Source organism: Ranitomeya imitator, chromosome 1, assembly GCF_032444005.1.
Source record: "Ranitomeya imitator isolate aRanImi1 chromosome 1, aRanImi1.pri, whole genome shotgun sequence".
Lineage (NCBI taxonomy): Eukaryota > Metazoa > Chordata > Amphibia > Anura > Dendrobatidae > Ranitomeya > Ranitomeya imitator.
This window is the reverse complement of record NC_091282.1, coordinates 844,169,221-844,186,361: the sequence shown is the minus strand read 5'-3', so window position 1 is coordinate 844,186,361 and position 17,141 is coordinate 844,169,221. Positions and strand designations below refer to the sequence as shown.

Genomic DNA, 17,141 nt, shown 5'->3' with positions numbered 1-17,141 from the left:
ATTTGCCATGCTTCAATAGCCTCCATGGGAAACTAGAAGCTGGCACAACTCGATCGGCTCAGCTACATAGCAGCGATCATCAGATTGCTGTTCCGTAGCTGAATTACAGGCTTGCTATGAGCGCCGACCACAGGGAGGCGCTCACAGCAGGCCGGCATCAGTAACTATAGAGGTCTCAAGGACCTCTATGGTGACCATCCTGACGCTATTGCGCGCACATGTCAGCTGTACAAAACAGCCGACATGTCGTGACTTTGATGTGGGCTCAGCGCCGGAGCCCACATCAAAGGAGGAGACACGACATGCGCAGAACATGTTGCGTTTTTTACTGCGATGCGTTTTTTCCCCAGAAAAAACGCAACATATGCACAAAAATTGCGGAATGCATTATAAATGATGGGATGCATATGTATGCATTTTTAAATTGTTTTTATCGCATTTTTATAGCGAACAAACGCAAAAAATGCGAAAAATCCTGAACGTGTGCACACAGCCTCAATGTGTATCTCCCCATCACACTCCATATGTGTCTCACTCATCATACTTCACGTCTCTTTCTCTCCCATCAGTCACTCTTAGGCCGGGGACACACACAACGTATAAAAAAAGGTCCGTTTTTGACGGACGAGAATCGCACAAATGTTACCAAAACAGTGATCCGTGTGCAGTGCGAGGATGCGATTTTCTTGCATCCAATGATCCGTGTGACATCCGTATGGCGAGATTTTCTCAAACACTTGCAAAATGAGCAAATAATGGCTGAGCCTTTCCTGTCACCTGCCCAATGCCTGAGAATTTCTCGCAAGTCACACTGATGGTCCGTGTGCTGTGCTATTTTTTCTCGCCCCCATAGACTTTCATTGGCGATTCTCGGCCGAGATACGCTGACAATCGCAGCATGCTGCGATTTCACTCGGATCCTGAATACGGCCGAGAAAATATCGGATGATGGGAGCTGCCCCATAGATTAACATTGGGACGAGTGCTATGCGATTTTTTATCGCATTGCACTCGTCCGTATTACGGTCTAGTGTGACCCCGGCCTTAGCCATACAATGCATCTCTCCCCTCCCTCCATAATGCCTGGCTATTCACTGCAGAGCTGGAGCTCCCAGACAGCTCCTAATGCTGCTCCATGCACACCACATGTCTTCACTCTTCTTGGGTCCAGATGCTGCTGAGCCCACTGTGTTCTGCTCCTCTGTAACCAAGCTCTGACTCTGATGCAGTAACTGCTGGTGACAGCAGGTCACAGGGCAGTCACACACAAAATGGCTCTGCCCTGTGATGCTGCTCTTCATTCTTACTGTTGGGGCAGTAACTGCTGACATCACCATTTCCCTCCCCTTTTGGGTGGTCTAATATCCCTGGGGCAGAGCTGCTAAATCTTACTATAGCTGCTTGAGGTCTAAAACGGAAAATGCTCCCCCTAGTGGTAAATATGTATATTTGTAGAAAAATATATAATATTTTTCATATAGAAATGTTTGCAAACAGTGCAAACATTGCATTAATACATTTTAATTACTATTTTAAGCTTAATTTCACAAAAAAACAAAATACAAGAAAACTGGTGGCACCTTCCCTTTAAGAGTTATTACCACAAAAAGGGACACTGGTCAGAATTGTAAAATTTGACTTGGTCATCATTAAGGTCAAAATTGGCTCTGTTGCTGAGCGAAGAAACCGAGACCGTGGGCAAGGTGAAACTATGCCTGCTGCAGGAGCACAACAAACACACACATCATGTTGATTTAACTTTCTGTCCCGCTTTGTAGGGGGACGCGGCCACCACTCTTGAAGCAAGACCAGTGTGAAAAAGTTGTTAGATTGATGGCAGATAATGCTTCCAGTCACTTTGCCAGCACCACCCTGTCTTCCACACGGTCTGGTCTCAGTAGCCGTGATTCTGGACCACATAATCCTCATCCTGATCCTCCTTCCCTCCCACCAAGCTAAGTGTATGGAGACAAGTGATCCCACAATTGGACACTCCAAAAAGCTGTTCACATTTCCATTTATAGATTCTCGCCTCTCACCCACCCTGTTTCAGCCGAGAAATGACGGGATCGCAGGTAGCGATAGTCAAATACTTTAGCAGCCTCGCTCACAAGAGGGCGACGGTGGGAAAATGCAATTACTGCCGCAAGAGCTGGATGATGACGAGACACAATTCCCAACAAGTGGCGTTGATACGTCAGCAAGTCAGGAGGAGGACCAGTGAGTGGAATATGAAGATGAGGTGGTGGACGATGAAGTCAATTCTGACAACACTGTTACCAGCAGCAATCTTGGATTCAGAGATGCTTCCAGGAGTCTTCCCCATGCTGTTCCCATCGTTTTCATCAATTTTTTATACCCCCTCCAGACCTCCGGGGGGAAACCCAGAAAAATGCTCGAGTTTCCTACTGACTTCAATTATACTCGTTTCTCAGGTTGAGCACCTGAGCATTATGATTTGCTTGACTCGAGTACCCGAGCATTTTAGTGCTCACTCATCACTGATACATATATATTGTGCCTATACATTATGAATTTATATATATGGTACCCATACATTATGCATTTATTGTAAGCTATAGTGTAGATTTATAGTGGTTGTCTGCTACCTGCACAACCCCTTTCTAAATAAAGTAGTCTCCTTTGTAAAATAAACACATTTTCTCACCGCCCGCACTGACGCATTTCCAGTGATGTCGGCGTCAGGTCTCCCATGACACGGTTATGACACTTGAGCCCTGCTATCAAATAATGTCACCCAAGCCCCAAGAGACTCATCACCGAGATTGGTGGAACGGTGCTAGTTCATGAGTAAAGCATCTGTTATTGAGAGCAATTCATGTAAAAGGGGGTTGGTCCAGATAATGGACAACCCATTTAAGGCTTATTACCATTTTTGCTTGTGCAAAGATTCCGATCTTGCTAAAAGTTGCTAAGAAACAACAGTTTACTAGCTCTTTTCTTCCAAGCCCATGTTTTCTGTGAACCAGACATATCTGCCAAGTAAGCCGCTGAACCTCCCACAAACATGCTGCTCTGTTGAGTTTTCATAGGACATGTTTTTGGTAAAGGATGTGCGGCTTTCTCCAGATGGATCACCACACTGTCCAGGCCTGTTATCAGCACAAGCACAGTATCTGCAGCCTTCAGTTTCAGGAAAACCTGGGATTTAGCACCAATCTTCTCATTTTACAAAAGCTGCAAGAACAAATGGGCAGTCCAAACACTACTTTTTGTTTTTGCAGTGGGTAAAAACACATTGGTCTCATGTCCTAAACCCGTAAATATGAAGATGTGAGCAATGTCCTATTTACATAATCTTCATTTTTTTAGGGAGTTTACTTTTCGTTATTTTAAAATAATGCCCGATCTTACAATTCCATCTTTTTATTATTATTTATTATTATTATTATTATTTAAATGCAATATCAACAACATAAGCTTCCGTTCGCAAACTATCATGTAGTTGCACAAAAATATGAAACTTTTGCCATTTTTACATCAGGTTCAGGAAGCATTGGCAACTTTTTGAAAAGTGGGTGGAACGTCACTGGGAGAGTATGGCGTAAACTAAGACGGCCAGTCTATGGCCATGATTCATCAAAAGTTTTACACCAGTATTAAAGTTGCATCATTTTGGCGCAGCTCAATGCATTGCTAAAAATGTTACGACTGTTGGCGTTCTCACGCTAATTATCACCCTGATCCATCAAAGTGGGCGAGGCTGAGAAGACATAGGAGCATGGTGACCTTTGTATGCCTCTTCATGAATCAGGAGGGTCTAACTCCAGTGTGGACAACACCGGTCCTGATAAATCTGGATCTATGTCTGGAGCACACGTCTTGCAGGAAGCAAAAGCCTCAAACAATTTGGCGCATCTTACTCCAGCACGCTAGTCATTAAGACTGGCATGCAAAATACCGATCTTGAAAAATAGGAGCCACAGGTTTCCGATTGTTTCCATTTTTTTTTTTTTTTTTTACATCCTTATGACATTGGTTTAGGATCCAATTTTTTTCATGCTCTTAAATAAGCGAGTCTCGACTATTTGAACAAGCACTTAAGCTAGAGTCACTTTCTGTGGATTTTGTTACGAAAACTTCTGAAACTGTCTCATTCATATGAAACACTCAAGAAGCTGAATTATAATAATACATTTAATTATAAATATCTACAGTGTGAGATTTTACTTTTAGGCCACATTCAGACATCAGTAGGAGTAATATGGTGAGCAAACAGCGGTCAAAACCAAATTTCGTGCTACTTGGTATATTATATATAAATACCACAGCACAATGAAGTCTTTTTACACTAGCCACTATTCACAGACAGACCTTGAGGCAGAAGAGTCCGATGTCCCAGAGTCAATACCAAGAGAGTACGTAGATAGCCAAGGGAAAAGATGAAGGCGCAAGTCAGGTCACAGTCCAGGGACAATAACAAGACATAGCGGATCAAAAACCAAAGAACGAGACAAAGGGATAGTCAGAACACGGTCCAAAGGGTTAGGCAGCAGACGATCAGAACTCAGGGCAACAGAGCAAGGCTAACGCTCACTAAGAAGCACAAACCAAGTCTGGTAGGGGTCAGGGAGAGACAGCTCAGTTAAGTAGCTGGGCAATCACCAGAACACCTGGAGAAAGTCCTGAACCTCCCAGTCACAGATTGGACAACTGAGCAGTCAATCAAAGCACCGATAGCTCAGCCAACCCATCACAGGATTGGACATCCAAGCTGTCAATCAAGACACAGACAACTCAGCAAGACAATTTCCATAGAACAGCATAGCAATCACTCACTTAGCGGAGGAATCATGACAAGTCTTGCAGCATTCCTGTATCTGCTCTTTCCTAACAGTCCTGATGAAGGTCCCTCTGACCAAAACATTGGCCTATTTCATCTACAGATATAAGCAATAAATTATGTTTGATTTACTTGAAAAATGCCTTTGTGCCATGGTATGTACATATCAGGGATCAGTGATTTTTTTTTTAATGCAATAAAACAGTCCAGTGTTTTGGATGCAATATTCATCAATGTTTGCTTTTACAATGAGTGTTTCATAAGTGATTTTCTTTTAAGAAAAAATAAATTGCAAAGCTTCTACCACCCAGTACAAAAATAATAATCAGACGGCACACAGAATGCACGCGGATGGCAATTTGTGCTGTCAGTGATTTCTGATGGACTCATAGGCGTGTATGGGTGATCTTGATCCGTGCTTCAGAGATATGTCATTTTTTTGTGGACACATGGTCCACAAAAACAAACATGTGTATAGCTCCATGGATTATAATGGGTATGTGTCCTATCCGTAAAGCACTTGTTTCCCGCACAGATCAATCGCTCTCAAAAATTGCTCAAATCTGTCTACAGTTCTGTTGTCATTGAGAGATCAAATTACACCGTCGACCTATAAAACTCTATACAGAGGGAAAAGGGGAGAAGCTGAAGGGGCAGAGGTGAAGAAAGACAAAAAGAAACTGCTGAGTCTTCTAGTACAGAGGGAATGAATAACAATACAGAACACAAGCCATATAACGACAAGAAGCAGTGCCTTCCTTATGTACACAAATGCCTGTTTATTCTGAAAAGTCACCTAAAAGTGCAGTTACACTTTATATTCGAAAACAAATATAGATTTTTCCTATTTTTTCCGTTGTGTCCTATAGTCCTCTTTAAAGGGGACTTGTCACCGGGCCAAAAGTGGATAGTTTGTGCTCCCCTGAGTATTCTGTTTTGTTTAGAAAGATTTAGCAGACTCTGGAGTTGTGGTACTACTGTTCAGAGACACCTGCACAAATATGGCCTTCATGGAAGAGTCATCAGAAGAAAACTTCTCCTGTGTCCTCACCATAAAATTCAAAGTCAGAAGTATGCAAAAGAACATCTAAACAAGCCTGATATATTTTGGAAACAAGTCCTGTGGACTCATGAGGTTAGAATATAACTCTTTGGACGCAAATGATTAAAAAGGTATATTTGGAGTAAAAAAAGGCACAGAATTTCAGAAATAGAACATCTTGCCAACCATTAAGCATGGGGGTGGATCAATCATGTTTTGAATTTGTGTTGCAACCAATGGCTAGGGGACTATTTCACTGGTAGCGGGAAGAAAGGATCCAATGACATGTCAACAAATTCTTGATGCAAACATAACATATGTAAAGAAGCTGAAGTTGAAAAGAGGATGGCTTCTACAAATGGATAACGATCCTAAACATAAGTCAAAATCCACAATAGACTACATCGAAAGGGGAAAGCGAAAGATTTTACAATGACCCTCACAGTTCACTGATATGGACATTAAAAATCTGTGGCTAGACATGCAAGACGACCCAGGAATCTCAGAGAACTGGAAGAATGTATGAAGATCCCTAAAAAAAAATTGAAAGACTCTGGTCTGGCTACAAAAATATTTATATGCTGTGATACTTTCAAAAGGGGGCGCTACTAGGTACTAACCGTGCAGGGTGCCCAAAATTTTGCATTGGAACATTTTCCTTTTTGTAATTTTTAAAATGTAAAACATGACAATAAAGTATATATTTTTTGTGCCTAAAATGCAAAGGAATTGGTCATCTTTAACTTCAGCCATTTTGGAGATCATTCCATCTTCAGCTTGTTTAATTGTTCATAATAACAGTAATTTTGACCAGGGGTGCTCAAACTTTTGCATGCCACTGTAGGTGGCACTAGAATCCCCAGGTCTCTTCCTCTTTGAAAAGGCTGCTTGAATGACTTTTCCCAAGAAGCATTTCCTGACCTGTAACTACTCCTATGAAATCTTGTTTATTATAGTCCAAAAATGTAAAAAAGTTTTCTTCTTCTATAACCTCACTGTGTTATTTTGTCACAGTCTGCACTTAACATACGGTAACTTACCGTATATACTCGAGTATAAGCCGAGATTTTCAGCCCAAATTTTTGGGCTGAAAGTGCCCCCCTCGGCTTATACTCGAGTCACGGTAGCGGTGGGGTCGGCGGGTGAGGGGGTGAGGGCGCTGAGGTATACTTACCTAGTCCCAGCGATCCTCGCGCTGTCCCTGCCGTCCCACGGGCTTCGGCGCTGCAGTTTCTTCCTCTCTTCAGCGGTCACGTGGGACCGCTCATTACAGAAATGAATAAGCGGCTCCACCTCCCATAGGGGCGGAGCCGCCTATTCATTTCTCTAATCAGCGGTGCCGGTGACCGCTGATAGAGAAAGAAGCTGCAGCGCCGAAGACAGGAGGGGACAGCGCGAGGATCGCCAGGACTAGGTGAGTATAGCATATTCACCTGTCCTCGTTCCAGCCGCCGGGCGCCGATCCATCTTCCCGGCCGGCGCCTCCATCTTCCCGGCGTCTCTGCTCTCTGACTGTTCAGGCAGAGGGCGCGATGACGCATATAGTGTGCGCGGCGCCCTCTGCCTGATCAGTCAGAGCAGAGACGCCGGGAAGATGGAGGCGCCGGAACGAGACGCCGGGAGCTGCAATCAAGGGAGGTGAGTATGTGTTTTTTTTTCTTTATTGCGGCAGCGGCGGCACAAATTTATGTGGAACATCTATGGGGCACAGTGAACGGTGCAGAGCACCGTATATGGCACAGCACAGCTATGGGGCACAGTGAACGGTGCAGAGCACCGGATATGGCACAGCACAGCTATGGGGCACAGTGAACGGTGCAGAGCACCGGATATGGCACAGCACAGCTATGGGGCACAGTGAACGGTGCAGAGCACCGTATATGGCACAGCACAGCTATGGGGCACAGTGAACGGTGCAGAGCACCGTATATGGCACAGCACAGCTATGGGGCACAGTGAACGGTGCAGAGCACCGTATATGGCACAGCACAGCTATGGGGCACAGTGAACGGTGCAGAGCACCGTATATGGCACAGCACAGCTATGGGGCACAGTGAACGGTGCAGAGCACCGTATATGGCACAGCACAGCTATGGGGCACAGTGAACGGTGCAGAGCACCGTATATGGCACAGCTATGGGGCACAGTGAACGGTGCAGAGCACCGTATATGGCACATCTATGGGGCACAATGAACGGTGCAGAGCACCGTATATGGCACAGCTAGGGGGCACAATGAACGGTGCAGAGCACTATATGGTTCACACCTATGGGGAAATATGAACGGTGCAGAGCACTATATGGCACAGCTATGGGGAAATAATGATCTATTTTTATTTTTGAAATTCACCGGTAAATGCTGCATTTCCACCCTAGGCTTATACTCGAGTCAATAAGTTTTCCCAGTTTTTTGTGGCAAAATTAGGGGGGTCGGCTTATACTCGGGTCGGCTTATACTCGAGTATATACGGTAGTCTACTTACTTTCATGCAGTTCAACTCTCTTTTTGCCTCATTCTTGATTTCTAGATTTTAATCTGCATTTTATTTCTGAGCTATTAATCCCATTATGCATCACTACAGCATTACTTGATTAGCTAGAGCCAGTACCATTTCCATCTAGGAGAACACCAATTATCCTACCCACCATATTCTCCTAACTAAGAAAATATAACTATAGAATCGGGAAGATAAACGGCCATTTACTATATTATAATTTTGCGACAAGAGCTGTACAGTCATCATCAATACCTCTGATAGAAATTTTGGGAGAAGTTCAGTGACAGAGCCCAGACAATTTCATAAAACAGCAACTTGTGACCTCCTTCAGAGAACATATAGCCATTTAATTCCCAGAGGTCACCAATAGACCACATGGCCTTACTGAAGATAAATGTACCTTGAATTTCCAGATAGTTGTTCCTTTCTAAGTAAGGCCATACTAGTTAAATATTATAGATTTTGGTGGAACTCCACAACTCTCACTATCTTATTACACATAATTGTTTGAATATGCCTTTGTATGTCCATATTTCATCTAGCCACTGATTAGGTGATAATTGTTAAATTGATATGGGTCCCACTGCTGGGGCCCCTATGTATGGTATATGTCTGCCAACAAGACTGCAGCCAGGTACTGTTATCACTTATTATACGAATAGGTCATTCATTCTTAAAAACTTTAATATATCATTAACATGCCAATCTCTGTGTTAGGCTGTTGGGCTTCCCCCACCCATACATGCACAGATCGGATTTGTCCAATTTAATGTACCGTATATGCCTAATGTTGTAATTGATTGACATCTGTGGGCAAGGCAAAGACTGTTTTTTGTTTTTTACTTATTTTTTTTTTTTACTATAATTTAGACTGTCATATCAGGAGTTAAAAATAAGAAGAGTCCTAACTTAAGTGAATCTCATTTTTAGAGGAAAAAGGAGTTAGCAATCTTTGTTCTGCACAGTATGTATCTGAGATAGATATCTCGTGAGCTGCTCTTCAGATCCTTATTAATTGGCATATTCTCCATGGAGAAGGTGGGATGGGAACCTGGATGTAGAAACAGCTGCTGCTGCCATAGTCTTCGTCAGAACGGTTTGATATCTGTAATTAAGACTGTCATTCGTTTTGCTGACAAAAGGATATTTTAATCCTTTATAAATTGACAGACCAGACTCTTTATATAAAACAGAGACAGCCAAAATAGCAATACTTAATATACCGGTAATTTTTCTTTTACCCTTTAGAGAGACTTTAATCTTCCTTTTTCATCTGATTTATATGATTTTCATACATATTGGTATCAACCCACTCACAGTAAGTTAAGATTCTACATTAATATAGCCTCCCTATATAAGAGGGGTGGGTGATTATTAATCTTGAGGGGCCACATGAGAGACTGATGTAGAGGGCCAAAGCAATATACTGAAATTAATTCTGCTCAATTTTAACATTTTAATTGTATCATTTAATACTGAGCAGAATTGAGTATGCCGACACCCCATATTCTACCATATAAGCCCACAGCCACCCTGCACATAGTAAGAGTACACACATATCCCCCTATATACAGTATGAGCCCCACACACAGACGCTATATACAGTATACAAGTCACCCCAAATACTGTACAGTATGAGACCCCCATACAGATGCTATATACAGTATGAGCCCCTGCACAGCCCCTATATACATAATGAGCTCCCGCACAGCCCCTATGTACAGTATGAGCCCCCGCACAGCCCCGTATATACAGCATGAGACCACACACAGCCCTCTATATACAGTATGATCCCAAACACAGAGCTCCTATATATAGTATGAGCTCCCACACAGTATTAATCCCAATAGCCCCCTATAACCAGTATGAGCCCCCATACACAGTATGAGCCTCCACACAGCAGCTATATACAGTATGAGCCCCCATATACAGTATGCGCAGCCACAGAGCCCCCTAAATAGAGTGAGCCCCCACACAGTCCTCCTATATACAATATGAGCCCCCAAACATTCACACATAGAAACAATAATGTAGGGGGAGCATGGTGGGTATGGAGGCATATCAATGCCTGCCTGTCAGATTCATGTTCAGTTGTGGAGTACCTTATGCCAGAAACACCAAGGTTACTTACCGGTAGCCGGTTTTTCCGGAGCCCATGACAGCACACCTGAGGGATCCGCCCAGTCGGGACAGGAAACCTACTGAAATAAAAGGGCGGTACCTCTCCCTCGCTTCAATTGGTTTTCAGAGCATGAGAGGCCCCCTTGGTTAGTACACATGGCAATCTACCACCACATAATAACAAAAAACACCCAGCTAAAAGTGCGCACCAAAGGGTGAAAAAAGAAGGGAGGGAATATACAGGTGCCGTCATGGGCTCTGGAAAAACCGGCTACCGGTAAGTAACCTTGGTGTTTTCCCGTCTCCCATGACAGCACACCTGAGAGATTTTTGGAGAAAGAAACACCTTAGGGAGGGACCACCGCTTGTAGCACTCTTCTACCAAAGGTAAGGTCAGTCGAGGAGGATAGATCTAGTCGGTAGTGTCTAAAGAAGGTAGACGGTGAGGACCAGGTAGCGGCCTTACAAATTTGATCAATCGATACTTCTGCTTTTTCCGCCCAGGAAGTAGCCACAGCCCTGGTGGAGTGAGCCTTGATGCCTTCAAGGATCGGGGCACCACGTGAAGCATAAAATAAGGTAATAGCCTTCCTAATCTAATCCACCTAGCAATAGTACCTTTGGATACCCCATATCCCTTCCTGCTACCCTGGAAAGCTACAAATAGGGACTGATCCTTCCTCCACTGACTAGTCAAAGATATGTACTGTAAAATAGCTCTTCTTACATCCAGTGTATGAAATTTTTCTTCCCCTGGGTTCTTAGGATTATTACAAAAAGAGGGTAATACAATTTCTTGACTCCTATGGAACTTAAGTACCACTTTCGGCAGATACCCCGGATCTGGTCTCAGAACTACTCTGTCCTCAAATATTTGCGTGTAAGGAGGGGAAATAGACAGGGCTTGCAAGTCACTCACCCTACGGGCTGATGTCAACGCTACCAGAAGCACTGTTTTAAGAGTGAGGACTTTTACCGATGATTCCTGTAAAGGCTCAAATGGACTCCTAGTTAGAGCCTCTAACACCAGATTCAAATCCCACGGGGGAACCCTCTGAACTACTACAAGATTTTATAAAGCAGGACACCCACCTATTGGAGGCCAGATTACAATTATATAAGGCTCCTAATGCCGACACTTGTACTTTGAGCGTATTGGTTGTAAACCCATTTGTAAAAACTCTAAAACAGTACCTACAGGAGCCTCGTCCCCCAAAGGTTGCCCTGAAAAAACTTTTCAACAAGGTGGAGACTAGCCCTGGTGAAAACCCCTGCCTACTCAGTAATACCATCTCAAATTCCAGGCTGCAAGATGGAAGCCCTTCACCTGAGAGTGGCATATTGGACCCTGGGTAAGCAGGTCCGGAATTTCTGGTAGAATCCATGGATCGGTTATTGACATCTGTGTTAGGAGGGAAAACCAAGGTCTTTTCGGCCAAAATGGAGCAATCTAAATTACTCTCGCCTGCTCCATTCTGATCTTTCGTACCAATGCCGGAATCATCGCTATCGGTGGAAAAACATAAGCAAGACTGAATTTCCATTGGATTTGAAGAGCATCCACCGCAAAAGGTTTCTCTCTTGGGTCTAACGAACAGAAACTCTCCACTTTCCTGTTGTGCAGAGTGGCAAATAAATCTATTACAGGTATGCCCCAAGCCTGCACTATCTGTTGAAACACATGGGGATTCAATGACCACTCTCCTTGTTTTAGTGTTTTGCGACTTAGGTAGTCCGCTTTCGTATTTTCGACCCCCTTTATGTGAAGAGCAGAGAGGGATAGTAGGTGGTGCTCTGCTAGTTGTAGGAAGACAGACGCTGAATTCATAAGGGAAGGGGATCTCGTCCCCCCTTGGTGGTTGATATACGCTACCACTGCATGATTGTCTGACATGACTCTGGTATGGTGACCCTGAAGGATAGGGAGGAAATGTTTTATAGCTCTCTCTCTACAGCCCATAATTCTCTTAAATTGGACGCCTGCTGTGATTCTAGTCGGGATCAGAATCCCTGAACTGAGAGAGTTCCTAAATGAGCCCCCATCCTGTACCGCTTGCGTCTGTGGTGATGACCTGCTCTATCGGAGTTACCCACTGGACCCCCGACGCCAAATGATCTTTTACCACCCACTATTTTAGGGAATCTGTTACATCCAGCGAAAGGCGTAGCTTCCCCTCTAAAAGCCCTTTTAACCACTTTTGTGCTGACAGGACCTCCCACTGTAACTGTCTTAGAAAAAACTGCGCCCATCTCACTGCGGGTATACAGGATGTCAAAGAACCCAAGAGGGACATCGCCTTTCTCAGTGTCATTACAGGGTGTTGAATTGCCGACTCCACAAGATTTTGAATTTTGACCAATTTGTTTTCTGGTAGGAGACAAAGTTGACGCCTGGAGTCCAGAACTAAGATTTATTTTCCAACCCAACACCTCTAGCGTTGCCGTGACCTCTTTTATTTGTGCCAGGCAGTGTACTGCCGAATTCAATTATTATAAGGAAATCGTCTAGATACGGAACTATATCCACGTTCCGAGAACGGAGGAAGGACATGACTTCTGACATTAGCTTGGTGAATATTCTTGGCGCTATAGACAGGCCGAATGGGAGGGCAGCGTATTGATAGTGCCTGAGACTTCCTTGGACATAAACTGCTACTCTTAGAAATTTTTGGTAGTCCCGATGGATTGGGACATGGTAGTAGGCGTCCTTTAAGTCTATAGCCGCCATGAAGCAATTTGGGAACAAGAGCTTTATCGCTGTATTTACGGACTCCATTTTGAAGGAGCAGTTTACTACCGACTGATTGAGATTTTTTAAATTGACAATAGCTCTTAGTGACCCATCCGGTTTTCGTATCGAGAAAAGCGGGGAATAAAAACCTTTTCCTTCCTCCTCCCCTGGGACTTGTACCAGAACTCGTTTTGACACCACTTCTAATACCTCTGCTTCCAAAGCTAGCTGTTCTTCTGGGGATTTTCTTTGAGATGTTCAAACAAAAGTCTGCCGCGGTGGATAAATAAAATCTATTTTCAGGCCGTCTCTGATAACCTTCAAAGTCCAATGACTGGGGGAGGTATTTACCCAGGCTGGGAAAAAGAATGGGAGTCTTCCCCCTACCTCTGGCCTGGCATCATTGGGAGGGCTTTTTTGCTGATGTTGAGGGATCCTTAAACATGTATCCAGATCCTTTTCGGTCTCTAGAATCCCAATTCCTCCTATCTCCAGGGGGGCGGCCTTTACTAAATTTTCCCCTCCAAAAATAAGGTCTTCTAATGTTCACCGGAAAGCGAGGAAAACCCTTTTTCCTATCCCCTGCTTTTTCCAAAATGTCTTCTAACTTCTGACCAAAGAGGAAATGGCCGTCACACGGTATGGAACAAAGTCTATATTTTGACGGCAAGTCGCCCGGGCACCCCTTCAACCAAAGAGCACGTCTAGCCGCATTGGATAGACTCGCTGCTCTAGCTGCTAGCCTCACGGAGTCTGCCGAGGAATCTGCTATAAAGGCTGCTGCTCCTTTAGCCATAGTTATATTGGTTAGGATGTCTTCCCTCGGTACTTTAGATTTCAATTGCTCCTCTATCTGTTGTAGCCAGACTATAAGGGAGCATGCGACACAAGTTCCCGCAATCGCCGGTTTTAAACCTCCTGCGGTTACTTCCCAGGTGTGTCTTAGGAACCCGTCCGCTTTTTTGTCTAAGGAGTCCCTTAATACGCCAGAGTCTTCTAAGGGAAGAGATAACTTTTTAGACGATCTAGCTACCGCACCATCAATTTTTGGAACCTTATCCCACGTCTCCGAATCTTTCTCCTCAAAGGGGTAATGACTTTTAGAAGCCGAGGGCAGATTACCCGATTTTTCCGGCTTCTTCCATTCCTTCTCTATATGGGCTTTTACTTTGGAGTTAACTGGGAAAGTACGCTTTCTTTTCTCCTCTAAACCCCCAAACATAATGTCCTCCAGGGATTTGGCCGCTTTTTCATCTTTTAGGCCCATTGAAGCTCTGACGGGTTTTATTAACTTATCCATGTTCTCAGTTAGAAAGCACGGACGACCCCCCTCATTGCTATCTGAAGAGGAGCCAGAGGACATGGAAGAGGAGGAGAAGGGAGATAACGGTTAATCCTGACATTCCTCGTCAGAATGAGAGACTTCGGAAACAGACACAGGTTCTGGGTTTTTACTACCCTTTTTCTTAAGGGCTGCTTTTACAGAGCCTTCTACTTCTGCTCTAATTATTGCCCTAAGACTAGAGGCAAAGTCAGGGGTTTCTTCCTGGATAGTCTTTTGGATGCAATCTACACAAAGACTTTTCTGCCACTGGACTGCCAACGGAACTCTACAGAGGGCACATTCCTTGTTCCTTGACTTGGTGTTAGCCTTCCTCGGCACCTGCCAAGTAAACAGAAAATGTAGCCCATTACCACCAGGGTGACATTCACGTAGATCACTCATCACCCGCTGACCATGAAGGGTACCGGATTCTGAGGCTGAATAGGAGCACGGACAACGTCCCTCCTAGAAGCTGAAGAGTCCTGTGACGTCCGGTCAGGACGATTGCCGCTCCTTCCACTCGAGCGGCTACTTTTCTTAACACGTTGGTGAGCAGGTGCATCACCTGATAAGGGCTCTTGTTGCTGCTGCTGCTGTAATAGCTGCTGCTGCTGCTCCAAACGATCCTCCATATCTGGAGAGCTGTATCGAAGTGAGCGACGCTCTGTGCAAACTTCACCCTTAAAAAAGGGTGATCTGCAGTGCTCACCACCTCTTCCGGTACTTGTTATGCCCCTCTCCCTCCTCCTGTATCCCGCCGGGAAGCCTGAATCGTCGCCAGCGTCCGAGCCATGGGCGCCGCCATCTTGGATCCGGCGGGCAGCTCCGACGTCACACAGGCACGCCCATTCCCAGCGTGCCTTGCGCGCAACGCCAGCCGCGCTCCCGGAAGTCACCGACCACAGAGGGGGAGAGATCGGCGTGGCAGACACAGAAGGACCCCTGGACCTCGGACTGCGCTGGACCAACGCCCGCACGTGCGCAAGAGCCCACAGGATCTGCAACGGGGCTTCCAGCATCCTGGAGGCCGGCATACAGGCGCCCTGCCTGCCCTTCCAGTGCCGGGACAGGAGTGGGTGAGTGGAACCTCGATCAAAAATACCGCCGTGATTCAGCACAAGGGTTCCCATCAGGACAGGAAACCCAACTGAAGCGAGGGAGAGGTACCCCCTTTTTATTTCAGTAGGTTTCCTGTCCCGACTGGGCGGATCCCTAAAGTGTGCTGTCATGGGAGACGGGAAAATCTTACTCCAGCCCCTGAATGGAGTAAGATTTTTGGTGAGATGCAAGGGGGAACACGCTACTTGTAAGATGTGCCTGATTTATCAAGTGGTGTGCGCCTCTTAATGAATTAGTCGCCTCTTACTCCAGCATGCCCCTTCATTAAGACTGGCATGTACAATGGTACAATATCAGTCTTAATGAATCGGGGCCAGTAGGTTTGATTTTCCTAGATAAAGACTTTTTGGTTGTACAGATTTAAAAGTGGAATCTTGCTTAATTTAAAAAATAGCGCCACATCAGTATATTGGTTGTGTCCTCTGGAGTGAATGAGGCTCAGCTGCAATACCACAACCAACCTGTTAACAGGTGTGGTGTCATCTTTGGTAAATAGTAGGCAACGTTAAAATAGGCTAAATCGGTATCGCTTCACACAGCTTTACAACAAATGAAGGAAAGGTTTAACAATGTTGAGTTATGACTTAGAAATAGCCACAAATGTATGCAAAATACCTAGTCATTCATTAAGACTAAAGTAACTCTGGGTAAAAACAATATTGTGACAGGAAAATCACAGGTGATCAATCACTGGGCTTCAAAGCCAACAAATTAGGGGGCGTACTGGAGTCAGAGGCACCCGATTCATGAAGAGATGAATGCCTCGCCAGTGTCACACGAGTGACCTGCACCTCGCCACAATCATACTCCTGTCAGGGACTGGAGAAAGACTTCTGGCATAAAGATCTCCACACCTTCTCATGAATTAAATGAGCTGTGGCGTCGTGCCCCTATCTGGTTCCAGCTCAGTCCATTTTCATAGAATCATAGAATGTTAGAGTTGGAAGGGACCTCCGGGGTCATTGTGTCCAACCTTCTGCTCAATGCAGGATTCACTAAACTATCTCCGACAGATGTCTGTCCAGCCTCTGTTTGAAGACTTCCATTGAAGGAGGACTCCCCACCTCACATGGTGGTCTGTTCCACTCATTGATCACGCTCACTGTCAAAAAGTTTTTTTCTTATATCTAATCTGCATCTTCTCCCTTTAAGTTATATTCCATTGCTTCTTGTGTTACCATGTGCAAGTAAGAATAATGCTGATCCCTCTACACTGACATCCCTTCAGATATTTCTAGACAGCTATTAAGTCTCCTCTTAAGTCTTTTTTGCAAGCTAAGCATTCCCAGATCCTGTAACCGTTCCTCATAGGACATACTTTGCAGTCTGCTCACCATCCTGGTAGCTCTTCTCTAAACTTACGCCAGTTTTTTTATGTGTTTTTAACAATGTGGTGCCCAGAACTGTACACCGTATTCCAGAGGAGGCCTGACCAAGGAGGGGTATATGAGGATAATTACTTCACGGGATCTGGACTCTATGCTTCCATTAATACATCCAAGA

General features: G+C 44.7%; 1 protein-coding gene across 1 annotated transcript in view; it reads right to left on the bottom strand.

The window, feature by feature from the left end:
* RAB3A (RAB3A, member RAS oncogene family) overlaps window positions 1–17,141 on the bottom strand; it is a 116,522-nt gene that overhangs the window by 64,635 nt on the left and 34,746 nt on the right. The window lies entirely within an intron of this gene.